The 26,958-nt window shown below is 33.9% G+C and overlaps 1 protein-coding gene across 3 annotated transcripts in view; it reads left to right on the top strand.

Annotated features, from left to right (window-relative positions):
- CADM2 (cell adhesion molecule 2) overlaps positions 1-26,958 on the top strand; it is a 1,291,443-nt gene that overhangs the window by 304,247 nt on the left and 960,238 nt on the right. The window lies entirely within an intron of this gene.

Genomic DNA, 26,958 nt, shown 5'->3' on the forward strand with positions numbered 1-26,958 from the left:
GATATCTCTGTCTTTTAATACACTGTGTTTCTCATAAGTTTTTCTTCCTAGGAGCAAGTCTCTTTAAAGTTCATGGTTGCTCTCACCATCCATATTTGTTTGGGAGCCTGAGAAAACAAAGTCTGTCATTGTTTCTCTTGTTTCCCCATCCATTTGCCATGAAGTGATGGGACTGGATGCCAGGATCTTGTTTTTTGAATGTTGAGTTTTAAGACAGCTTTTTCACTCCTCTTTCACCGACATCAAGAGACTCTTTAGTTCTTTGATTTCTTCTACTGGAGTATTATTATCTGCATATCTGATGTTGTTGATGTTTCTCCTGGCAATCTTGATTCCAGCTTGTAAATCAAAGTCATCAGTTCTTTGGCCCTCAGCTTTTTGTATTGTCCAGCTCTCACATCTGTACATGACTACTGTAAAAGCCATAGCTTTGACCATATGGATCTTTGTCGGCAAAATAATGTCTCTGCTTTTTAACACACTGTCTAGGTTTGTCATATCTTTTCTTTGAAGGAGCGTGTCTTTTAATTTCATGGCTGTAGTCACCATTTGCAGTGATTTTGGAGTCCAAGAAAATAAAGTCTGTCACTGTTTCCATTGTTTTGCCATCTATTTGCCAATAAGTGATGAGACCAGATGCAATGATCTTCCTTTTTTGAATGTTGAGTTTTAAGTCAGCTTTGTCACTCTCCTCTTTCACCTTCATCAAAAAGCTCTTTAATTCCTCTTCACGTTCTTCCCTTAAAGTGGTATAATCTGCCTACCTGAGCTTATTAATATTTATCCTAGCAATCTTGATTTCCGCTTGTGCTTCATCCAGCCTGGCATTTTGAATGCTGTATTCTCCATATCAGTTAAATAATCAAGGTGACAATATACAGGTTATATTGTGAAAGTTCATATAGTGAAAATGCTATACACCATCTATATCCAACTATATGGTATTCTGAAATAGGCAAAACTATAGAGACAGTAAAAAGACTAGTTGTTGCCATGGGTTTAGAGAGAGGGAAGAATGGTAGAATATATGGAATATGGGAAATGCATAGGTCATTGAAACTATTCTGTATAATACCATAATGGTGGTTATATGACATTACATATTTATTAAAATCCATCAACCCTTTACAATACAAGGGGTGAACCCTATTGTCAACTATATAATAGGTGAAATATTTTGTTAGCTCTGAAACTAAAAATATAAACTATCACTTTATGTTTGTAAAAAAAAAAATGTATACATTTCTGTGCTGTGGACATGAAAGTTGCAAACTGCTCTACAGAAGAATGTAATCTGCCCCATGTGTTGCAGACATCTTAAAGTGTCTAAAAACATCGGACATATAGTAAATACTGACCAGTGATGGTAATTTATATTATCTTGAACTGTCCTCAGGAACAGTAATTTCAGTGTTTTTTTTGCCATTGCAAACATGTTCAATTGAAAGTAATAAACTGTTAACTGCGTGGATGGAAAGTGAGCTGTTCCTGCTAACTGAATAAAATATAACAATGGAATAAAATTATTCAGTGGAATAATTGAAAAACTAGTCTGAACTAATGAGCTCTATCTGTGTGGTAGCCACTGGATATGGCAATCATGTTGTCATTTTCTCTCTTAAAAATTGATTCTCTGGTTTCAGTTATCATTAGTGGCTTCTATCAATCTGTCTCCGTCTCTTTCTCTCATTCTCCTTATTGTACAATCTACAAAAAAGTGAGATGGAGGCCAAATCTCTGAACTGAAAAAATAGTCACATCCCACTTTGAGAGGAAATCAAATATACAATATTTCATGTGAGTGGCTCTTTGATATTTCCACTATAATAAGACTGAACATTTTCTGACCACAATTATTTGTTATATTGCTTTTTGATCAGCAGTTTCTTGCCATCATGGAAGTTTGGGTGACATTTGACCTCCTGGGACCTCTATGCCTTGGAGTCTATGTTCAAGTGATAAAACATTTGTAGTGCAACCCTAAATTCTATTTAGTGATTAATTCTAATGGAATGGAATAAAAGGAAACCATCCAAATGATGTCTTTCAGAAGCTGATCATGTCTCCACACTGTAATTTGGTGTGCTGCTGCTGCTGCTGCTAAGTCACTTCAGACGTGTCCGACTCTGTGTGACCCCATAGACAGCAGCCCATTGTGAGATTTATCAATTTCTAGAATAATAAACTGCAAAACACAAAATGTATATGCTATTAAAAGCAATATATTTTATTCAATTTGCTCTTATCTTAATAATTGGCATAATATTTATAGGCATTTATAATCTCATTAATGTCTTCAAAATTGTATTAAAAATTTCATTGTAATTTCATTACAAATATATGTTATTTTTGCATACCATCCCACCATGGTAAAATTCCCTACTTTCTTGATATAATTCTACAGACATTTTCATTTTCCCTCCTCTTTTGCTTTCTTTGCCTCTGTAACAATATCTCATTATTTTTTTGGTGGGTAATTAGTGATATAAGAGGGTGTAGTGGACTTCTAAAAGTCGATCCTGTAGGCAGTCATGCTGATAGCTCTTTTTTGCTCTGGGTAGATTTTGCTTGATTGTCCTTGTAGATTCTTCTGGGTAAATTGACCTGCATCTGCTGTTATCTGCTCTCCAGCCACATCAGGTTCTACTGCTACCCTGCTGTCACCCAGTTGACACCTGGCTGGCATTGGGAGGTCTCTGTTGTTATGCGGCCTCACAGTATTTTTCAGGATAGATGATTTATTCCCTGGGCATAGTGGGAGAGCAAAAGTACAACTCAGAATTGACCTAGGTAATAATTTATCTATAGTAGCACTCACTCCTATTGAACTCCCTACTGCTATTCCTTACAAAGGATTAAACACCATCGCAGGTGTTCTTACATATGTTAATTATTGGAATTATTATTCTTTCTGACTTCTGTAACATTTCTTACAAGTGAGAGAGAGATTAAGATGTCCTTTCTAGGCATAACCAATTATACAAGGTGAGCAGAATAACTGAATAAAAATATCTATTTTGCTGGATATTTTTTGTTTCATAATTATATTAAAATATTTCACTCACATAGTTTTCTAAAGCTTACTTTTAAAGGATATTTATAATGATTAAATTAATTGCAAAATATGAAAATAGTTGTGTTTACCACTTAAGTGTGCTGTTTCTTTACACACATATTGATGTATTTCTAGGTATTGATAGATTTCAAACTATTGATGGATTCTGTGTGAGAAAAGTCACTGTGTGAGGTTGATGTAAGTGTAATTGAGATTCTCAGCTGATAGAGAACTCTTTCCCAGGAAGGGTTATAGAAACAAGCAATACATAATCTCTTCTCTTAAGAGATGAACTTTTTGCAAGCATAAACAATTAAAACTGTGAACTAGACTCTAAGCAACTCCAGATATTTATATAGAATCTAACATTTTAAGTAGGCCCTTAAGCACTATTTTTGAGTGCATAGCTAATATTTATAAAACAAATTTTAATTACGGCCACTATAGCCATTTTGAGGCTTAACACTGTTAGTTTCCCTAAGGACACACAAATACCAAAGGTCAGAGAGTAGAATTCAAACTCAGGCCAACCAAATTCCAGAGCATCACAGCTCTTAACTACTAGATCAGACAGAATAAAGAGAATGCAGAAGGGTGAAATCAACTCCTACTGATAATTATAAATATCTATTAGGTTTAAATATACCTGCATGTATTAGAAACATACTTAAGTAACACACTATTTCAGTGATTTGTGGTTTGAAAGTAACCTCTAAGAAATAGTAATTTATTTACGAATACATTTCCATTTTACAAATAAGGGTATCAGAATGTTTATCTGTATTCCCTTATAGTTGACAACGTTTCATTCTTTACATATAATGGAAAATTGAACAGATTTAAAAAGCATCTCACAACCTAACAACTAAAAAGTTTTTCTAATTGTTTAAATTAATTTCTATATAATAACCATGTATATAATAGTACAAGTTCAGGATAATTGCTTACCACCTTAATTCTTTGTCTCTCTCTCTCTTTTACTTTTCTTTCATTTTTTTGAAACATTGTGCTTCTTAAAAGCTAAAGTGGAAATGACAATTTCCTGGCAGTCCAGTGGTTAGAAATCTGTTCTTTAAATTTTGAGGGCCTGGCTTCAATCCCTGGTCTAAGATTCCAAAGCACTTGGTGTGGCCAAAAAAACAAAGCAAACAAACAAAATTAAGTAGATGAGTTTGAGTAAGTTCTGGGAGTTGGTGATGGACAAGGAAGCCTGGCGTGACGCAGTACATGGGATCAGAGTCAGACACGACTGAGTGACTGAACTGAAAATATCAAGACATCAAATTTTATGTTTTCATGTACTATGCCTTTTATAAACATGAGGTAAAGATATATTTTATGGTGGAGTGTTTTGGGAGCTTTTGAAAATTCTGGTCTTTAATAATCAGTGTTGTTATTTGAGAAGTGATTAATGTTGCATAATTAGTTACTATTCTTTGGATCCTTTCTTTTTTTGAAAAATACTTTGGGTTCTAATATTAGTCCCAGTGTTTAATACCACTGTTGTTTATTTTCTTAATTTGGAAATAGAAATGATAATATCTCTTGTTATTGTCAGAATTAACTGCAATGGAGTTTATGAAAATCTTCTGGGATGGCATATCATAAATTCAAGAAATGTAGCAATTTTTTCTAAAAAATACAATAGATTTTTATTAGTGCTAAAATAAAATATTGTGTTAATATTTAAATTAGAGGAAAAAAACCTCTAACTCTCTAGAATTTACCTTAAAAACATACCAGTTTGTCAAAACCCTCCTACTTTCTAGGAGGGTGTAGAACCCTCATTTTAATGGATGTGCATTAAACTAATAATTTCTGTAGGTTATTTTTCACTTGTTATGTCAAATTTTGTACTTTTCAGCTCAAACCATCCTCATCATTTTAACACTTATTTATGGTATGAACAAATAAATGGTATAGGAAGTATTCTGGAAAGAAAATAGTGTGGTCTCAGACCAGTGAAGGATTTAAACTTGTGGTGGTTCAGCTTCCAGAGGCTAGAAAAGTGAAGTTTGAACTTCCCTTGGGATCACCTGTCTTTCCTTGAGTGTAGGGAAGGGCCCAAAGGGAAAATTCAGCTAGCCCACTCAACAGCTTAAATAACAGTGAACAAATGCTCGACTAGAATATTTGCTTTAATGAAGCAATTTAATAAAATATTGTTTAAGGTGATGCATTTGAAACATTAAGATACTTTGTTCAGGTGACAAAGCTGATTATTTCCTGCCAAAGCTAATTTTTTTCAAGGAAGTTGATGTAGAAAAGAAAGAGCTTCCTAAAATCTTAACACTACAAAATCCTCAAATGTAATTGACTTTGCAAAATTGTCCTATAAATAGCTATATATATATATACGTATGTATATCTCAAATTACAAGGCAATAAGGAATGTCCTTTTATATCATAATGGATGCTCTGTGAGTGTTACAAAACATCAAACATTTTTAATGCTAATCATTATCTTTCCTTTCTTCCCTGTCTCTCTTATAGGTGAGTAACTGAAGGTTAAAATCAGAATTCCTGGATATGAAGTATTATGTGCTTTTTAATTGGTGTCCTGTGGGTAAGTAAAGAAACAAACTTGACTTAAGCACTGGATTGGATGCTGAATCATGCAAAGATATAAATTAATGAGTTGTGGCACTTTATTACTGAAAGTCATGACCAAATATTTAAAAACTATTTAAGTTAGACCCATGAATACTGAGGAGGTGAATATTTTCTACTTTCTAGGTTTTAAAACTGCGTCGTTCCAAATTAACACATAAGTAAATTAGGGTGCTTTATATTTGAATACCCATAACTTGTTCTGACATATCTTGCCTCAGTGGATGTTATCTCAAATGGAAGATTTTTCAGAAAACCATAAATGGAGATGTGATTTTGACTGTTTCACCAATTAACACTGATAGGTCTATATAAAAATTGTGGAAAATAAAATTATATTAAGTCTATAAATAAAGACTGCTTTGCTAAGAAGCCTTTAGAATTTAGATTTTTAACCTAGGAAATATGATGGATTTTATTTTTAAACCAATTTAATATTAAATATAAATCAAATGAAAAATGTTTAAGAACAAAGATTTTAAGAGAAAATGAATGAATCATTCTATTCTTAAAATTTTATGGGAAAAAACATTATTTTATTAAAAATTTTGTAGAATTAGGGAATTATTTTCTTTTGCAGTCATTTTTTAATAAGTACTGATTTGGTCTAACATATAAAAAGTATTTTAAATAAGTGACTCTTCAAGAATCATTTCAAAAGAGAAAACAGCTTTTACAGTAAAATTCAAATGTCAGGGAAGGCTTCTTTATTACTGATTACTTGCATTGATGGAGGTTATTAGTGCACATTGAGATTTATGAGCTGAAAATCTACTTTAAAAATTGAAGAATCAGTACCTTTAAGATTTGATTGTAGCATTAATATATTATATTATTTAAAGAATATATTCCAGAGAAATATATATCGGAGAAATCTTCATAGTGTGGTTAGATGAGGTTTCTAACCTGATTGTATGAAGCCATTTTGTAAGGAATTTTTTCTTCTCCTTGTGTTTGTCTGCCTCTGGTTTACTAGCATTCATAAAATGTGATATTAGTTTTATTAGCAAATTTAAGGATAGTATAATGATAAATCTTTTAGATAAAAGTTTAAATAACTATTTAATATTGTTATTTTATTGAATATATTGTTACACCAGGAAGTAGATAGAGGGTAACTAAATAATATTTATCTCTTGGTTTACCTTTATGATTTGATGTATCTGGCTTTTTTTAAAAAAAAATTTTATTTTTACTTTATTTTACTTTGCAATATTTTTTTAAACATTGAAAAGGTTATTTCTTGAAATGATCTACTTATGATAAGATTATGTATTTACTATAATTTGTGAAAATTATCTCTAAAAACCATAAAAATTGCTTCAACAAAATGTGTATTTGTGCATTATATCCCAACTTTTGACATAATGGTTTCTGTCTATAAAATATTTACTTAAACCAACTTCAGTAATATATTCAGTCTCCTCAGACTTGGTTGATGGCTCTGATTTTGAAGGCGTTTATATGAGAAAATGAAAGGTCCAGGGATATTTGTAATATGGAAGCTGTGTTTGAGTTTGGTACAGCATTCTCAATGGGGCAAAATTACCAGGTAGTTCTGAGAATAAGCTGTTTCAAAATTGTTTATTTTCTCAGACTGTGAGAATACCTAGGAGACAATTTTTATGTTGGGAGATATACACACCTATTATTTCAGAATTTATCATCATTCTAATGTGCTCACAATATTTATTTATAAACACTTGGGTCTAAAGCATCAAAATCAAATGTAGTATACATTTTGAACGTATAGAAAAGTAAATGCTATGATTTAACCCTTTTATTATTTGATAATTAGTTCCTAGACATCCATGTGTTTTATTATAAATGTATAGGTTTAACTTACTCTTGAGACTGACAGAAAAATAGCAATAAAATTTTATTAAGTATAATAAACTTGAGTATGACCTCCATATAACATCAGCAAAAGTTCAGTGCTTGAAAATAAGAGAATATTAGAAAGTAGATTAGCCTAGATGATGAGGGGACAGGCATTCATTATTGAGGAAATACAGGATATGCCTTTGATTTCAGAGAAGATTCTGGCTTTATGAAAAGATTTACTCTGGAGAAAATTACACTATAGACACATATTTTTAAAAGAAAGCTTAAAGTTGAAATGTAATAATCAAGATAATTTAGATTCTTAAAATATTTTTTCATCAATTAAAATGAAATTTTCAATCAAAATGAACTGGGCTTATGAAATAGACCCTTAGGATAATATCAACCAGTTGATGTTATTTATTGTTTAAGAATGAGCAGTAATCAAAACTTAAATGTTCAGTTAGTGAACAAAACATAGGTGATAGGATAATTTAGGTTAATAATACCACTAGATAATATCACTAAAACTTGAATGATAATTTATCTTTTGGTACATGTAGATTATCAATAAGAATATTCATTTTAAAATATGGAGGAAAAGCTAAAGTTATGTCCTCTATCCAGAACCAGCATACAATAAATTTACTTGAAAAAAATCACAATACAATCTCCCTCTGTATATCTTTATTTTGAGAGTCTTGTGAAAGGTGATTCAGTTGATAATAATAGGACAGCTGCATGCCCATGATAACATCCCTTAGTTTTTTTTTTTTTTTCTGTTTAGTTAAGGAAATCAAAATTCAATATGAATGTTTCTTATATAAAATTTAGAATCAGAAGAGTCTTTATATAAAGATTTTTCTATATATTCTCATGAAGTAGTATAAACTTCTGTGGTATAAAACTTTTTTACATGGACTTCTTTACTGCCTAGATAAAGATATGTTATAGGAAATCAAATTACTATAATTTAAGTTCTCCATTTTTTTTCCTGTTAAGTTCTAGGCATTTCTTTTTGTTATTACACTTGCTCAGGATTTTGTTGTTATTTGTTTCTTGTTTTTAATATGGAGGGTATTGTGTTTTCATAAAGGTTAAAAGTATCATATTGCTATATAATCTCCATTTTGAAAGAGCTTGATTTTATTCTGAAAATATAAAACATTGTTTAAAGAAACATCATGAAATACATTTCTTAGGTTTACAAAAATATATTCACTTCTTTATTTTACTGAGCCTTTAAACCATGTATTAAGACTACCACATATCTATGAAAGTAAAAGTCACTCAGTTGTGTTCGACTCTTTGTGACCCTAAGGACTATACAGTCCATGGAATTCTTCAGGCCAGAATACTGGAGTGGGTAGTCTTTCCCTTCTCCAAGGGATCTTCCCAACTCAGGGATCAAACTCCAGTCTCCCGCACTGCAGGCAGATTCTTTACCAGCTGAGCCACAAGGGAAGCCCATAGTGAAAGTGAAAGTCTCTCAGTCTTGTCTGACTCTTTCACATATCTGTAGAAAAGCAGAATTGAAAATTGATGCAGCCACTATAGGATAGAGATTTGCCATATGATCCAGCATTTTCATGTCTAGGTATTGACCTGAAAAAGGCAAAAGTACTATTTTAAAAAGATATATGCACAGTAGTGTCCACTGCAGCATTATTTACAATAGCCAAGATTTGGAAGTCACCTTAATATCAAGGGATAGATGGATAGATAAAAAAGAAGTGGTATATATGCACAATGGAATATTACTCAGCCATCAAAAGTGTTATTTTGCCTTTTGTTACAAGATGGATGGGTGTAGATAATAGTATGCTAAGTGAAATCAGTTCAGTTCAGTTCAGTTCAGTCACTGAGTCATGTCTGACTCTCTGCAACCCCATGGACTGCAGCATGCCAGGACTCCCTGTATGTCATCAACTACCAGAGTTTACTCAAACTCATGTCCATTGAGTCGGGTATGCCATCCAACCATCTCATCTTCTGTCATCCCCTTCTCCTCTCGCCTTCAGTCTTTCCCAGTATCAGGGACTTTTCCAATGAGTCAGCTCTTCACATCAGGTGGCCAAAGTATTGGAGTTTCAGCTTCAACATCAATCCTTCCAATAAACTTTCAGGATTAATTTTCTTCACGATTGACTGGTTGGATTTTGTTGCAGTCCAAGGGACTCTCAAGAGTCTTCCCCAACACCACAGTTCAAAAGCATCAATTCTTCGGCATTCAACTTTCTCTATAGTCCAACTCTCACATCCATACATGACTACTGGAAAAACCATAGCCTTGACTAGATGGACCTTTGTTGACAAGGTAATGTCATTGCTTTTTAATATGCTGTGTAGGTTGATCATAACTTTTCTTCCATGCGGCAACCGTCTTTTAATATCATGGCTGCAGTCACCATATGCAGTGATTTTGGAGCCCCCCAAAATAAAGTCTGTCACTGTTTCCACTGTTTCCCCATCTATTTCCCATGAAGTGATGGGACCAGATGCCATGATCTTCATTTTCTGAATGTTGAGCTTTAAACCAACTTTTCCACTCTCCTCTTTCAGTTTCATTAAGAGGCTCTTTAGTTCATTTTCTGCCTTAAGGGTGGTGTTATCCGCATATCGGAGGATATTATTTCTCCCAGCAATCTTGATTCCAGCTTGTGCTTCATCCTGCCCAGTGTTTCTCATGATGTACTCTGCATATGAGTTAACTAAGCAGGGTGACAATATACAGCCTTGACATACTCCTTTTCCTATTTGGAACCAGTCTGTTGTTCCATGTCCAGTTCTAACTGTTACTTCCTGACTTCTATACGTATTTCTCAAGAGGCACATCAGATGGTCTAGTATTCCCATCTCCTTAAGAATTTTCCTGTTTATTGTGATCTACACAGTCAAAGGCTTTGGCATAGTCAATAAAGTAGAAATAGATGGTTTTTCTGGAACTCTTGCATTTTTGACGATCGATCAGATGTTGGCAATTTGATCTCTGGTTCCTCTGCCTTTTCTAAATCCATCTTGAGCATCTGGAATTTCATGGCTCATGTATTGTTGAAGCCTGGCTTTGAGAGTTTTGAGCATTAATATGTTAGAGTGTGAGATGAGTGCAATTGTGCAGTAGTTTGAACATTCTTTGGCCTTGCCTTTCTTAGTGATTGGAATGAAAACTGACCTTTTCCAGTCCTGTGGCCACTGCTGAGTTTTCCAAATTTGCTGGCATATTGAGGGCAGCCCTTTCACAGCATCATCTTTTAGCATTTGAAATAGCTCAACTGGAATTCCATCACCTCCACTACTGTTCTTCATAGTGATGATTCCAAAGGCCCTCTTGACTTCACATTCCAGAATGTCTGTCTTTAGGTGTGATCACACCATCACGGTTATCTGGGTCATGAAGATCTTTTTTGTACAGTTCTTCTGTGTTCTTGCCACCTCTTCTTAATATCTTCTGTTTCTGTTAGGTCCATACCATTTCTGTCGGTTATTGAGCCCATCTTTGCATGATATGTTCCCTTGGTATCTCTAATTTTCTTGAGGAGGTCTCTATTCTTTCCCATTCTATTGCTTTCCTCTATTTCTTTTCATTGCTCACTTAGGAAGGCTTTCTTATTTCTGCTTGCTCGTCTTTGGAACTCTGCATTCAAATGAGTATAGCTTTTCTTTTCTCCTTTGCTTTTTGCTTCTCTTCTTTTCACAGCTATTTGTAAGGCCTCCTCAGACAGCCATTTTGCTTTTTTTCCATTTCTTTTTCTTGGGAGGGTCTTGATCCATGTCCCCTGTACAATGTCACTAATCTCTGTCCATAGTTCATCAGGTACTCTGTCTATCAAATCTAGTCCCTTAAATCTATTTGTAACTTCCACCATATAATCATTAGGGATTTGTTTTAGGTCATAACTGAATAGTCTAGTGGTTTTCCTACTTTCTCCAATTTCAGTCTGAATTTGGCAATAAGAAGTCCATGATCTGAGCCGCAGTCAGCTCCCAGTATTGTTTTTGCTGACTGTATAGAGCTTCTCCATCTTTGGCTGCAAAGAATATAATTAATCTAATTTCACTGTTGACCATCTGGTGCTGTCCATGTGTAGAGTCTTCTGTGTTGTTGGAAGAGGGTGTTTGCTATGACCAGTGTGTTCTCTTGGCAGAACTCTATTAGCCTTTGCCCTGCTTCATTCTGTACTCCAAGACCAATTTGCCTGTTACTCCAGGTGTTTCTTGACTTCTTACTTTTGCATTCCAGTCCCCTATAATGAAAAGGACATCTTTTTTAGGTTTTAATTCTAGAAGGTCTTGTAGGTCTTCATAGAACCATTCAACTTCAGCTTCTTCAGCATTACTGGTTGGGGCATAGACTTGGATTACCATGATATTGAATGGTTTGCTTTGGAAACGAACAGAGATCCTTCTGTTGTTTTTGAGACTGCATCCAAGTACTACATTTTGGACTCTTTTGTTGTCTGTGATGGGTACTCCATTTCTTCTAAGGCATTCTTGCCCACAGTAGTAGATATAAGAATCATCTGAGTTAAATTCACCCATCCAGTCCACTTTTTCATTTAAGTGAAATAAGTTAGAGAAAGAGAAATAAAATATTATCTCATTTATATATGGAATTTAAGAATCAAAACAAAAAAGTGACAAATTCATGGGGAAAAAAGAGAACAAAGGAGTGCTGAGGTAAATTTGGATAGGAAGGAGGGAGGTAAAGTAGGTAGAGAGGATTAAGAGGTACAGATATATAGTTATAAAGTAAACAAACCACAGAGTTATACAATGGAGCATAAGGGATATGGTCTATAATGTCATAATAATTTAGTATTACAGTATTAGGGACTAGTGGTTACCAGAGATTGTGGTGATCATCTCATAATGCATGCAAGTGTCAGATCACTGTGTAATACATCTGAAACTAACATAACATTGTATATCAACTGTTTAAATTTAAAAAGATGAACACATATCTTTTTAAGATATTCATATAAGAAATAATTAAATTATAAAATATTGAACACATTTTGAAAAGATTAAAACTTATTAGGGGTCTTTTGATATTGAGATTTTCACCCTCTGAATTTTGAATTGACTCTTTACCTCAGGAGATACCTGGGTTTTAACATTATATTGTTGTAGTAGATATATTTGTAAATATTATCATTATATTTTGGTCATAAAGTTACATCGTACATAAACTTTTACATAATTCTGCTTCTGACACTCTAAGTCTAGGTGACCATTCACAAAAAATATTATTGTTAGTGATAATATTATTCCAATTCTCCTATAGTTATTTCTTTTTTTTAATTTCCCTAGAGATTCAATTCATTATGTGTAATTCTTCATAAGATCTGAAATTACTACATACCAATAACTTCATTTTATTTAGAATATACTCAAAACATGTGATCAAAAATTACTTTATAAATGAAAGAAAATAACTCAAGTATTGGTTTATTGAAACATCAATAGTAAGACTAAAATTAAGAAAAAGGAAATGTACCCATTTAGAAAGAAAAATAGGCTTGCACTGTCACTCAAATTCACAAATAAACATATAATTAGAGAGATTTTGAGTTTAAAAAAAGTAAATTGAATTAAACAGATACACTTTCTCTTATAAAATATTTGTGTTATTTCCACTGCTTTTCAGTAGCATTCAGTTCAGTTCAGTCTCTCAATCATTTCTGACTCTCTGTGACCCCATTGACTGCAGCACGCCAGGCCTCTCTGACCATCACCAACTCCCAGAGTTTACTCAATCTTATATCCATTGAGTCAGTGATGCTATCCAACCATCTCATCATCTGTCATCCCGTTCTTCTCCTGCCCTCAATCTTTACCAGCATCAGGATCTTTTCAAATGAGTCAGCTCTTTGCATCAGGTGGCCAAAGTATTGGAGTTTCAGCTTCAGCATCAGTCCTTCCAATGAACATCCAGGACTGATCTCCTTTAGGATAGACTGGTTGGATCTCCTATCAGTCCGAGGGACTCTCAGGAGTCTTCTCCAACACCACAGTTCAAAAGCATCAATTCTTTTGTTCTCAGCTTTCTTTACAGTCCAACTCTCACATCCATACATGACTACTGGAAAATCAGTAGCATTACACATATTTTAAGTAGTTAGTAGCAAATATTTATGAATGATTTTCTTAATGACTATATTCTAGGGTTGTAGATGTTCAGTGAAAAATACAAGGCAGTATATATTTATAGTCTGATGTATCTTGTTCTTATAAAATTTCTTGAATTCTCATCAGGAATGTGAGATAGTATAACTTATTTTACTATACAGCTAGGTGTGTGCCCAGCTGATTAGAAGGTCATTTCTAAAGAACTATCATTCATATATTAATGTTGCCAAGTGGTACTTCTTTATTACTAAAAGCACTAATTACTTATCTCAAAGTAATAATACTTTGCATTTGTAAAGCACTTTATGTTCTTCAAAGTGATTTGCATGCATTATCTCATTTGGTCTTGAAAAAGGGAGCCTGCTCATTAAATTGTCCAGATGGAGTGAGGAATCAGAGTGTTCAGCCATAACTAATGTTCTCTTAAACCAAGGTGAATATATGTCTAGTAGAGACCTGCCCATAATAAATGAAGGAAAAAAAAAAAACAACATTCTCAGTTATATTAGAATCAAAATTTCTTGGGATAGTCCCAGTGTCCTCTTAATGTACTTTGCATAATCCTTTCTTCCCAGGTTAGTTACTGTCACAAAAAAATTCAGACAATATTTTATTCTGATCAGATCTAATCCTCTTCCTTGCTGTTGTTCTTATTTAAATATTTAATAGGCAAATATTTATATTAAAAACCTTATGAAATTAAATATGTAAATCCAAAACAAATTGTTTATCCCTTCCTATAATATCCTACAGAAAAATGAACTGTGGTAATTGAATATTGTTCCATATCAAAGCTAAATGTTGTAATATTTTCTACACTGACTCTAATGTCTTTTATATAGCTAAAAAAATCTCCTCTTCTAAATATGAATTTCCTTTTAAATATGTATTAAAGTCATTTTGTGTATGATAAGGTTGGCTACATGGCTAATCATGCTGACCACTTTTTCAGTCTCTAGTTTATTATAACAAATAGTGAGGTAAAAATTTCAGCAAGATACAAGGGCTGTGTACTTGACTGAAGGATAATGTCTCCCTTGGGTCCTTTTGAATAAAGAGAGGTAAAACCTCAGCCAAAACCTTGCACAGTAAAAGGTTTTAAAATAAGCATTGATTGAACTTCTGGTTCAACTTATTTAAATCAAATACACAGATATTTTTATTTGTTTATCCTTGACAGCTGTACATTAAATAATATTAGATAAAACTGTAAAGTTTTATTTTAGATTTTTTTTATTAATCTTGCAAAAAATGTTTTGTGAAAATGTAACTTTTGCAGAATACTTTGTTATGTTTGTAACAATTTGACAATTATTTCTTATTAGCTATTATTTCTCATTTTTGAAGCTGTGATTTAGAGCAAAAGCCTAGGTAGAAATCCTCAGATACAATTTAGTTTCTTTCCACTGCAGACTGCCATCCGTAAGTATCTCTTTCTGTAGGACCCTCAAGGATGTCAATGGCAACCCACACCAGTACTCTTGCCTGGAAAATCCCATGGCCAGAGGAGCCTGGTAGGTTGCAGTCCATGGGATCGTGAAGAGTCGAACATGACTGAGCAACTTCACTTTTCATTTTCATGCACCGGAGAAGGAAATGGCAACCCATTCCAGTGTTCTTGCCTGGAGAATCCCAGGGACGGGGGAGCCTGGTAGGCTGCCTTCTACGGGGTCGCATAGAGTCAGACACTACTAAAGTGACTTAGCAGCAGCAGCAGCAAGGATGTCAGAGGTTTCTGAGGTTATTGAATCCATTATATTCACTTGTTGAAAAAGTCCTTTACTCCCACAGTTGCCACCATCCTGCCATCAAACATTAATTTGCTAAAATTTTGAAGACTATAGAAAAAATATTGGTAGACTTTAATAAGTCTTTACAAAGTGTAGCCAAGTATTGAAATTTGGACGATGACTAGAAATAGTATAGTTTGATTTTTTCCCCACAAATATATACATTGATCAAATCCCAATTATTTTTATCTATTTTACAAAAGACAAAAATAATACCTGGAAAGCAGTCTTAGTTTCAAGTACAATACAGTAGCTGTTTCCACACCATTGTTTTTATAGGCAGGAGTCTTGCCAGGAAAATTAGACAATACATAACTAGGGAAATCCTAGCAACTATGATGAAGTTGCCCTGTGAACCATCAAGGAAAAATGATCCTAGAGTGCTTAAGTCTGGATCAGCACTCTGTGGATTCAAGAACATGCAATAAAACCCTAAAACAGTTGGAGAATCAACTAAATCCCGGCTAAATGAGAATTCAGCCTGACGGTTTCTTCTTCACCCACCACCTTTCCAAACATTTGCCCCTGTAGGTGGTCTCCCTTGGAACTGACCTTTTGATCAACATTTAAGGGTAAATGTTTCTTTGCTAAGAGCCTAGCATGAGAGAGGTTATTAATTTACCTGTGAATAATGGAGACTCATAATGATTAATTAAAAGTCACAGGTCACCTAGCTAGTAAGTATTGATGAGAGAATTAAAACCCAAATTTATCTTATTATAATGTCTATGCTTTCCCTCTATATTTGCATTACACAATCCAGAAAGTTAAAGATTGGTAATGTAAATAGATTTGGTTAGTCTGTTTGTGTGTGTGTTTTAAACACTACTATTTAAATTTTTAAAATTGTCATGGAATTAAGGTGTATTGATTACACTGATAACAGTAAATAATACAAGTTAAAATTAGGAGTCATTTAAATTTTGACATTTGAAATGAAAAATAATCCTTAGAAAAGCTGAAAAATATAAAGTTGTCTGATGTGAGATGAGAATCTTTTCAATAATTAATAAATAAGAATTTGTAAGAAGCTAACCAGATTTCTAATAAACATCCTTCAAAAATACAGTTAGATTTATTGAACAGGCTATACATGTGGTTGTTTAGTCAGACTAAATTGTGAAGGAAAAGCAAGAGTTCATTTCGCTGCTCTCATTCAGTAAAAGACTCAGAAAAAATAAACTTCTGACAAAGTTACTTTGACTTTAAATCGCTTTTAGAGTTCTGAAATTTGTTTGTATTTTTATTGCTGTTTGTTTGTGTGAGAGAAAAATGGTATTGCTATAACTCTTTATATTTTTATTGGTATTTTTTATACACGTACTGATTTATTAAAAATCAATTTAATTATATTTTAATTTCTATGAGATATATTGATTTTAATAGGATCTGACTTCTATTCCTTGACATGAAGAAATTGAGTTTAAATAGTTAAGATATAACAGTTAATAATGAGGAGCTTGTTATTGCAATTGGAACTGCACATGATACTATGAATGATAGAATAAATGACATGACTAAAATATGGTTAACTTCTGTCATATTCTGAAAAAGGCATAGAGAAAAGATATACTATAAAGCATTAAATTATATTAATTTCAATGTAATTGATATACCAAAACTCATAATAAATTAAGTATTGTGTTTTATTAGATTTTCTTATAAATACTAAAGCAAAATAAATATTTGTTTTAAAATCAGTGAATGGGGGATTAATTGCTCAAAGTATGAAACAAGATATTTGAATGAATAATATGTTTTTCTATTTACACTAAAATTACTCTTAGTGTAGTGTAAAGAGTTTCAAATACAAAAAGAATTCGGACATAATTTACAGAGGATTTTTGGAGTACTAGAATTTGTTTTTACATTGAACAAATATAAATAATTTTAAGAATTTTCCTTTTTCTAAAAGCAGAAACCTTAAATATACAAAATTATATTTTTGTATTTGATATAGCGAAATCTTTCTAAGAATTATTATAAAATAGGTCAGTAACTCCAACCTTAAAATGCAAATCTCTGATAATTTAAAGATTATTTACTTTGAATAGTGTAAATTATCTTTATGTCATTCTAATTTTGACAAAGTCAGATTTGCAAAATCTTTGCTGATGCTGATGTAACCACCTTGTTTCTTCCTTTATCATAATGCATAATTAAAAATGAAAGGAAATATATTTCAAATTAATTTCAATTCAAGAAGTATTTGTGAAGCATGTATTATAATACAAAACTATAATGGATTTAACAGAGATGCTAGTTCAGTGTCCCTTGTAAAATGGATATACGATTCTTGATATATATGAATCATTTAATTTTGTTATAATTCATTAGAATTGTTCAATTCAACAAAAAAGTTCATATCTATATAATATTATAAAGATGTGTCCTCTTCTTTAACATTTGAAAATTCCTCAATCTATTATATTTTACAATTACTTATTTATGAATATTTTATTTTGTAGCAAAATTTTTAAATATGAATATTATTTCAAATATTTTAATATTAATTGCAACTTTATGTTCAAACAAAATGAAAATAATTTTCTTCTGTTGCACACTGAACAGTTGTCTTCTGAATTTTCTCTCATGTACTCTCTATGAACTCCTGCACCATTCACATACATATTTATTTAACAAATATTTATTCATTACACAAATGTTTATTAACTGCCTTCTATGAGAATGCCATTGTGTTAAGTTATAATTTTGTATATTCACTGTCTGCAAATAAGGGTGACAGATGGGAGGGCAAAAAAATTATATCAGCAGTGGATCAAGGATAGAATAGAAGCAATACCCAGAATAAAATTACTTACTGTCGATAGTTTGATGATAAATAAAATTTTTCATGGACATATGATCCATTGACCTAAATGAAAATATCTGATGTCATTTTTAGGTGTATTGAATAAATGAACTTTTTTGTTGTAAGTGTGTTCAATCATAGAAAAGGCTTATTTTAACCTGGATGTAAAAACAGTTAAAAGTATGCTACCTGATTTGGGGGCAGGGAATAATTTAGAATTAATTCAGTATCAGTTCAGTAGCTCAGTTGTATTCAACACTTTGTGACCCCATGGACTGCAGCACGCCAGGCCTCCCTATCCATTGCCAACTACAAGAATTTACACAAACTCATCTCCATTGAGTCAGTGACGCCATCCAAACCATATCCTATGTTGTCCCCTTCTCCTCTAGCCTTCAATCTTTCCCAGGATCAGAGTCTTTTTGAAAAAATCAGTCCTTTGCATCAGGTGGCAGAAGTATTGGAGTTTCAGCTTCAGCATCAGTCTTTCCAGTGAAAATTCAGGACCAATTTCTTTTAAGATGGACTGATTGGATCTCCTTGCAATCCAAAGGACTCTCAAGAGCCTTCTCCAACACCACAGTTCAAAAGCATCAATTCTTCTGCATTCAGCTTTCTTTATAGTCCAATTTTCACATCCATAGATGCTGCTGCAAAGTTGCTTCAGTCGTGTCTGACTCTCTGTGACCACATAGACAGCAGCCCACCAGGCTCCCCCGTCCATGGGATTTACCAGGCAAGGACACTGGAGCGGGTTCCCATTTCCTTCTCCAATCTGTGAAAGTGAAAAGTGAAAGTGAAGTCACTCAGTCATGTCCGACTCTTCATGACCCCATGGACTGCAGCCTACCAGGCTCCTCTGTCCATGAAATTTTCCGGGCAAGAGTACTGGAGTGGGTTGCCATCGCCTTCTTGGATCCATAGATGACTAATGAAAAAAAACACAGCTTTGACTGGATGGAACTTTGTTGGCAAAGTTTTTCTTTGCTTTTTAATGTACTGTGTGGGTTGGTCATAACTTTTCTTCCAAAAGACAAGCGTCTTTTAATTTCATGGCTGCAGTCACCATCTGCAGTGATTTTGGAGTCCACAAAAATAAACTCTGTCACTGTTTCCCCATCTATTTGCCATGAAGTGATGGGACCAGATGCCATGATCTTAGTTTCCTTAATGTTGAGTTTTAAGCCAACTTTTTCACTCTCCTCTTTCATTTTCAACTAGAGAGTCTTTAGTTTCTCTTCACCTTCTGTCATAAGTGTGGTGTCATTTGTGTATCTGAAGTTACTGATATTCTCCAGGCTATCTCGATTCCAGCTTGTGCTTCATCCAGCCCAGGATTTCTCATGATGTACACTGCACGTAAGTTAAATAAGCAGGGTGACAATATACAGCCTTTATGTACTGCTTTCCTGATTTGAAAGCAGTGTGTTGTTCCATGTCCAGTTGTAACTGTTGCTTCCTGACTTGCATACAGATTTATCAAGAGGCAGGTCAGGTGGTCTGGTACTCCCATATCTTTCAGATTTTCCACGGTTTGTTCTGGTCCACACAGTCAAAGGCTTTGTCATAGTCAATAAAGCAGAAATAGATGTTTCTCTGGGACTCTCTTGCTTTTTCAAAGATCCAAAAGATTTTGGCAAATTGATCTCTGGTTCCTCTGCCTTTTCTAAACCTAGCTTGAACATCTGGAAATTTACAGTTCATGTATTGCTGAAGCCTAGCTTTGAAAATTTTGCGAATTATTTTAGTAGTGTGTGAGATTAGTGCAATTGTGTGGTAGTTTGAGAATTCTTTGACGTTGTTTTTTGGGATTGGAGTGAAAACTAACCTTTTCCAATTCTGTGGCCACTGCTGAGTTTTCCAAATTTGCTGGCATATTGAGTGCAGCACTTTCACAGCATCGTCTTTTAGCATTTGAAATAGCTCAACTGGCATTCCGTCACCTCCACTAGCTTTATTCATAGTAATGCTTCCTAATGCCCAGTTGACTTCACATTCCACGATGTCTGGCTCTAGGTTGCTGATCACACCGTCATGATTATCTGGGTCATGAAGGTCTTTTTTGTATAGTTATTCTGTGTATTCCTGCCACCTCTTCTTAATATCTTCTGCTTCTGTTAGGTCCATACCATTTCTGTCCTTTATTGAGCCCATCTTTGCATGAAATTTTCCTTTGGTATCTCTAATTTTCTTGAAGCGATCTCTAGACTTTCCCATTCTATTGTTTTCCTCTATTTCTTTGCCTTGATTACTGAGGAAGGCTTTCGTATCTCTCCTTGCTATTCTTTAGAACTCTGCATTCAAATGGGAATATCTTTCCTTTTCTGCTTTGCCTTTCACTTCTCTTCTTTTCACAGCTATATGTAAGACCTCCTCAGACAACCATTTTTGCCTTTTTGAAGTTTTTCCTTGGGGATGTGCTTGATCCCTGTCTCCTGTACAATGTCAGGAACCTCCATCAATAGTTCATCAAGCACTCTGTCTATCAGATCTATTCCCTTAAATCTATTTGTCATTTCCATAGTATAATCATAAGGTTACTTGAATGGTCTAGTGGTTTTCCCTAGTTTCTTCCATTTAAGTCTGAAGTTGGCAATAAGGAGTTCATGGTCTGTGCCACAGTCAGTTCCCGGTCTTTTCTTTTTTTTTTTCTTTTTGCTGACTGTAAAGAACTTTTCCATCGTTTGCTGCAAAGAATATAATCAATCTGATTCAGTATTGACCATTTGGTTATGTCCATGTGTAGTCTTCTCTTGTGTTGCTGGAAGAGGATATTTGCTATGACCAGTGTGTTCTCTTGGCAAGACTCTATTAGCCTTTGCCCTGCTTCATTCTGTACTTCAAGGCCAATTTGCCTGTTACTCCAGGTGTTTCTTGACTTCCTACTTTTTCATTCCAGTCCCCTATAATGAAAAGGACATGTTACAAAAATGTTTAATTTCAGGGGAGCAATTATTTAGCTTTAAGAAAAATTTGCCATGCCTCTTTAATCTTTGTTATGATGCAGTTTAATTGAATATTCCTTGCTGTATTATTAGTGTGAGAAAAAAGATGTTATCAAATTATTTTTCTATATCATTATAATTTAATGTTTTCTTTAAATTTCTTTCTTAAATATATTTAATTATATTAGATCGAGTATTCATATGGTAGCATCTTCTTCTCCCAAATTCAGCTATTGTTTGGCTTATGCTTACATCAGATTCTGATTTATTATAATTTTTTCAAACTTGGCTATTTCTATTTAGCTATCCTCTAAGATATTTAAGATTAACTAGGCTAACAATGATCCTCCCTAGTAGCTCAGCTCATATAGAATTACCTGGTTCAATTCCTGGGTTGGTAAGATCTACTGGAGAAGGGATAGGCTACCCACTCAGTATGCTGAGCTAATAACAATATAAAAAAATTACTGGTTACATCCCACCCAGAATATTCCTAACTTTTCTTTCTTTCTATTTTATTTTTTTAATAGTAACTATCTAGTTTAGATAATGTTTTTGCAAAGCAATCCTCACCACTTTGAAACAACTGGGAGAAGAAAAGATACTAGAATTTGAAATACATAGGGAATTTGATGGCTCTAATATCTAATTAAATCATGGCTGTTTCAGTACTTACACTGTCTATTCTAGCTTACCAAATATTCAGTTCAGTTCAGTCGCTCAGTTGTGTTGACTCTTTGTGACCCCATGAATCGCAGCACACCAGGCCTCCGTGTCCATCACCAACTCCTGGAGTTCACTCAAACTCATGTCCATCAAGTCGGTGATGCCATCCAGCCATCTCAGCCTCTGTTGTCCCCTTTTCTTCCTGCCCTCAATCCCTCCCAGCATCAGACTCTTTTCCAATGAGTCAACTCTTTGCATGAGTGGCCAAAGTACTGGAGTTTCAGCTTTAGCCTCAGTCCTTCCAATGAACACTCAGGGCTGATCTCCTTCAGAATGGACTGGTTGGCTCTCCTTGCAGTTCAAGGGACTCTCAAGATTCTTCTCCGACACCACAGTTCGAAAGCATCAATTCTTCAGCACTCAGCTTTCTTTATAGTCCAATTCTCACATCCATACATGACCACTGGAAAAACCATAGCCTTGACTAGAAGGACCTTTGTTGGAAAAGTAATGTCTTTGCTTTTCAATATGCTATCTAGGTTGGTCATAACTTTCCTTCCAAGGAGTAAACCTCTTTTAATTTCATGGCTGCAGTCACCATCTGCAGTGATTTTGGAGCCCCCCAAAATAAAGTCTGACACTGTTTTCACTGTTTTCCCATCTATTTCCCATGAAGTGTTGGGACAGGATGCCATGATCGTAATTTTTTGAATGTTGAGCTTTAAGCCAGCTTTTTCACCCTCCTCTTTCACGTTCATCAAGAGGCTCTTTAGTTCCTCTTCACTTTCTGCCATAAGGGTGGTGTCATCTGCATATCTGAGGTTATTGATATTTCTCCCGGCAATCTTGATTCCAGCTTGTGCTTCTTCCAGCCCAGCATTTCTCATGATATACTCTGCATAGAAGTTAAATAAGCAGGGTGACAATATACAGCCTTGATGTACTCCTTTTCCTATTTGGAACCAGTCTGTTGTTCCATATCCAGTTCTAACTGTTGCTTCCTGACCTGCGAATAGGTTTCTCAAGAGGCTGGATAGGTGGTCTGGTATTTCCATCTCTTTCAGAATTGTCCACAGTTTATTGTGATTCACACAGTCAAAGGCTTTGGCATACTAAAGAAAGCAGAAATAAATGTTTTCCTGGAACTCTCTTGCTTTTTCCATTATTATGTTAATTTTTTTTTTTTTTTACATTGCTGGAGCACCTTCCATTTGTCCACTGAGGGAAAACAAACAAACAGCCAAACAAAACAAAAAAAAACATACATATATATAGAAGCCAAAATAATGTTATAGGCCAACTTTCACATAGAATAAAGCATATAATAACAATACCATAAATTTCAACCTATACAATTTAAATTTATTATTTTCCATAATTTATTTTCTAATCTCATTTGCTCAGTCCTTCCAGAAGTGTTATACAAATTTAATGGATTAAACCAACATTTGTCATCAACACATTCTGAGTTAATAGCTGTAATTCTCATTAATTTACTTTCTGTTACAGAAGGAAACTTAACATTAAAAAAAATAGAAAACCTTTATAAAGGATCCTCATTAAATTTCTAATGAATTCTATCATGACCATATTGATGATACCATAATACAATATAAATGAAACAAACTTCTTACATCTGAACATTTTTAATTCACCAGTATTTTGTAAGTGGTAGAGATCAGGGGCTTCCCTGGTGGCACAGATGACAAAGACTCTGCCTTCAATGTGGGAGACCAGGGTTTGATCCCTAGGTCAGGAAGATCCCCTGGAAAAGGGACTGGCAACCCACTCTAGTACTCTTGCCTCTAGAATTCCATGGATAGAGGAGTCTGGTTGGCTACAGTTCATGGGGTTGCAAAGAGTCAGACATGACTTAACAACTAACACTCTCACCATTGATCATTATTTCAGTTTATCAGTTCAGTTGGTCAGTCATGCAACTGCATAGACTTCAGCACACCAGGCTTTCCTGTACAACACCAACTCCTGGAGTTTATTCAAACTCATGTCCATCAGGTTGGTGATGCCATCTGACCATCTCATCCTCTGTTTTCCCCTTCTCCTGCCTTCAATCTTCCCCAGCAACAGGGTCTTTTAAAGTGAGTCAGTTCTTTGCATCAGGTGGCCAAAAGTCCTGGACTTTCAGCTTCAGTATCAGTCCTTCCAATGAATATTCAAGACTGATATCCTTTAGGATTGACTGGTTTGATCTCCTTGCAATCCAAGTGACTCTCAAGAGTCTTCTCCAATGCCACAGTTCAAAAGCATCAATTCTTCAGCACTCAGCTTTCTTTATAGTCCAACTCTGACATCCATAGATGACTATTGGAAAAACCATAGCTTTGCTTAGACAGACCTTTGTTGGCAAAGTAATGTCTCTGCTTTTTATTTTAGTTTTAAAATCCCAAATATTTATTATATATTAAGTATATTTTGCATCACCATATTTGCTTCTTCTTTTTATTCACTAAAACTAAGGAATATTTTAGTCAAGTTGTTCTACTGGCTTGATCTAAGTAAGCCTCCAATAATAAAGTTGAACTACCTCCTATCCTTATAAGTTGATAGGAAATGGAATTTACTTGAATTATCAGAAACTCTTATTCAGTATGTAAGTATGAAATTGCAATATACGATTGTATGCTCAGCATACAATATTCTATTTCTTTAAGCCAGCATTTGGTAAGCAGCCAGCAAAAAGTCCTGCTAATTTTTATTCAGAAAAATAGAAAGTGTTTTATTTTTCTCTATATAAATAAAGAATAAAAGTACTAATGTTTTTCAAAGACACTTTAAAATCAATGTAAGAATCTATGAATGATAATACTATTATATAGCCAATAGTACACAACGATGCAAACTGAGCAAGAATATACACATATATTACGTAGAGTCATTTGACATTGTCAATCTTCAACCATTTTGAACTACAAAAACAATATTTTCAGATGGTTTAATGTAACAATTCTGTGAATGAAGGAAATTGCCTAAAGTGAACTAGTTGATTCATATCTAACTCATGGTACTAGGTATATATTCTGGGACATCCCTGCATCCCTAATAATCAGCATATTTATCCTTTCAAGTAAAGACAGAATAGCCATATTCTGTTACCACATAGAAGTTTTCTGATGTGATATTTAAAGATAGTCAGCAATTATTTTATATAAAATGTGCTTAAACTCTAGAAGAAATTGTGAGGCCTTTGGAGGACTTTTGAAAAAAGTATTCTCTAACTAGAGAGTTGGAAGAATTAGCAAGTCAACATGAATGATCTTTCCCATCCCTGGTGGGAAATATATATATATATATATATATATACATATTGGAAAATAATTTCCACTATCATATCAGTAATTTGTCATGTTAACACTCTTAATCATCTTGTCACAAAGCTAGTATTTCCCATCAACTCTTCATAAGATTTAAGGGAGAGAGTAATGAAAATTAGCACAGAATGAGAAAAGTTGCCAAGTTTTGTTCCACTTATAGCTCCCAAAATCTCATTATTTTTTTTTCTTCTATACCCACTAAACAAAAACAGGTATGACTTAACAGCTTATACAGTTTATCATGGATGCTATAAAATAATTTGAATTGCTTATGGCTACATATGGCACCAATTATTTTGAGACAAACTCAAAGAAAAGTGGAATTTCATGTGTCATCTTTAAAAAATCCAAAGCTCGAAAGGATCATTTGACACCACCAAGTAACTTTGTGATAATAATCAAGGGATAGAGAAGAGAGAACAAGCTGGATGCGAGACTTTATTCAAATTTTGGGTATCACATTCTCTGGAATTTGCTAGCATTGTGTTTTACATCTAAGTGGAATTTATTTATTTTTATTTTAGTTAATGTTAGTTTAAAATAACTAATATTATTAGAACATGACAGGTAATGTGCTAATATCTTTAATCATAAAACATAGTACTTGCATGGTGCTCACCATCTATCAATTATTATTCTTAGTGCTTCATTATATTATTCTCCAGACTATCTTCACATACAATGAAGCAGATGCTATTATTATTGTCATCTTTTAATTAGAAAAAAAGACACAGAGGTTAAAACACTGTTCTGTCTCAAGAAATCCAAGTGCAGGACCCATCCTCTTCATGTCTGTCATTGAAGCCAATTTAATCTAGAACTCATCAACACTCCGCATTATCTGCTCTACTATCTACCTTTTCTTCTGACCATGAAGTGGTTTTCAAAATCATACTCCTCAAGAAGACCAATCATGTCACCTAATTTAATAACCTAGTAATTAGATTAAAATGTTATCAAATGAAATTTTGCAAATTTGAGATTTTTGTACAAGCCCATGTATTAAGATAATGTTTTCTTTTCCAAATACAGTCACAGTTTAACTCGCATTGAAGACTGCAGTATATACCTTCCAGTAAAAGCTAAATTAAACCAAAAGCCAAAAGACAGTATTCTCTAAAGTGCGTCACTCTACATGTAAAATTTTGTTCCTTCACTTTAAAACTATTTGGGTTTTAGGTAATACCAGCAGAATATGTAGTTTTCACTTAGTACAGAGATACATAACTACAGTATGGCCTATCAGTATGTATACAATAGATACATGATTGCAGAGGAAATGTATGCTAATGTGGGCATACATATTACTATCTTGAAAATCAAAGTTATTGTGTGATTATGATCAGGCTTTGCGAAATCAAGTTAAATTTTCTACTCACTCAGGCTTATGTTCCTGGTAAAATCCTATAGTTTCCTTTGTTGATGGCCACCCCTTTTCTTCCCTCTTGTTATCTAGTCTTTGGATACCTTTACAAGTTCATTGTTCACCATTCCTGGTTCCCTGCAAGGCAGCATCAAAGATCTATTTGTAGTCCCCTCAGTCTTCCTTTAGCTTATTCTTCCCTGCTTTTGCACAGAATGCTCTTTGGTTATAATGCCTTTTCTGTGTGTTGAACACATGAAATCCTAAAACTTTTAAGATGCCTTGTAAAACTTTTTCCTTAAGTCCTCAAAGTTTGCTGCTTTGTTATCTTTGTAGCTGAAGATCATGTACTTGTCAAACTGAATTGAACATGTTAAATTTGTGGCCTCCAGTTTCCTTAGATGTAAGTTGGGTCACTACAATATTACATGG

This window comes from Ovis aries, chromosome 1 (genome assembly GCF_016772045.2).
Source record: "Ovis aries strain OAR_USU_Benz2616 breed Rambouillet chromosome 1, ARS-UI_Ramb_v3.0, whole genome shotgun sequence".
Taxonomy (NCBI): domain Eukaryota; kingdom Metazoa; phylum Chordata; class Mammalia; order Artiodactyla; family Bovidae; genus Ovis; species Ovis aries.